Below are 1,516 nucleotides of genomic sequence, written 5' to 3'. Positions count from 1 at the left end.
AATATATAATCGTTACTTCGATTGCTTCAACGGTTTGCAAGAAATCTTAGAGAGAAGAGGAAGAAGTTAGAAAGAGAGATGAGAGGCGGTTGATGCAGAAGAAGGAGGCGATGGATGCATATGTTTTTTTTAACTCTCATATATATATATATATATATATATATATTATAATTATAATAAGTTTAGTAATTTGACGGTTTTAACCCCTTAACAATTACCGATCGTTACTTAAGTACGATACAATTCGGGTAAGTTAACGATAATGTTTTTAAAACCCGGGTATTACAAGATCCAACTTTATTCCAAGAAAAGAGTGCTGAAATACTCTTAAATTTAACTTGTGTGTGCATACATGATATATGTTATGTGTATATATGTATGTATGCATGAGTGTGTAAGGTGTGTGTGTGCATAAGTTTATGTGGTGTATGTGCATGCACGTGGCCTGTGAGTTTAGCCGACTTTCCCTTTTGGGAAAGTATAAAAAGAGGCTTTAACCTCTTCAATTGATTTCCTGCCATTTTTTGAAAGAAACTTGAGAAGTTTTTGAGAGAAGTATTGACCGGTTTATTTCAAGAGGTGAATTTGAGTGCTGGATTTCAAAAGGGTTGCTTTCAAGAGTTTTGTGTTCAAAAGCTTTTAAAGGTGAGTGGTTCTAAAACTTTTTACATAAAAGCTTTCTACTGGTTTTGAATTCATATTTCGTATTGTTCTTATTTGAAATTTTTTTTGATGATTTTGTCTAAGTGTTTATCTGGATGAAGCTTGACCGGATAAGCATTTAAACCGGACAAAGCTTAATCGGATAAGGGTATAAACCGGACAAGCCTTAGGCGGTTTTTAGTGTCCGGATTGTCTTAAACCGGACATGCCTTGAAAGGTTTAGTGACCGGATTGTTTTAAACCGAACAAACCTTGGGCGGTTTGCTGACCGGAATTGGTTAAACCGGTTGAGTGGTGAGCGGTTTAGTCTTAAACCGGACGAGTCTTGAACGGACTGTTGACCGGATTTGATATCCGCTCAAATATGAATATTGTTCTAAGTGTTAAACCGTTCAAAGAGTTTTTGGTGAGTTGACCGGATTAGATGTCCGGACAAAGTGGACTTTTAGTCTAAGTATTGTAAACCGGATGGTTGTTGACTGGATTAGTTGACCGGACTTGTAAACCGGGTGATTAGAGATCGGACTTGTTGTCCGGATATCTTTATGTTGAAAATTTTTATAAGTTTTTAAATATTTATTTATTTATTTATGATTCACAAAAATGGTTATTTTATATCTTTTAAAATAAATGAAATATTCCTACCAAGCGTGGTGACGTAAGTCTGTTTTGGTATTGGAACGAGATTTTGGGAAATGTTTCTACTAAGCATGGTGACGTAAGTCTGTTTTGGTACAAAACTATATTTTGAAACCTTCTTACCAAGCGTGGTGACGTAAGTCTGTTTTGGTATGGAAGTGAGTTTTAAAAGGTAGTTCCCCCAGACATGGTGACATATGTCTGTTCTGGCTTG

This window comes from Cynara cardunculus, assembly GCF_001531365.2.
Source record: "Cynara cardunculus var. scolymus isolate 2C chromosome LG 1, CcrdV1, whole genome shotgun sequence".
NCBI classification, from domain to species: Eukaryota; Viridiplantae; Streptophyta; class Magnoliopsida; order Asterales; family Asteraceae; genus Cynara; species Cynara cardunculus.
This window is presented reverse-complemented; position numbering follows the sequence as displayed.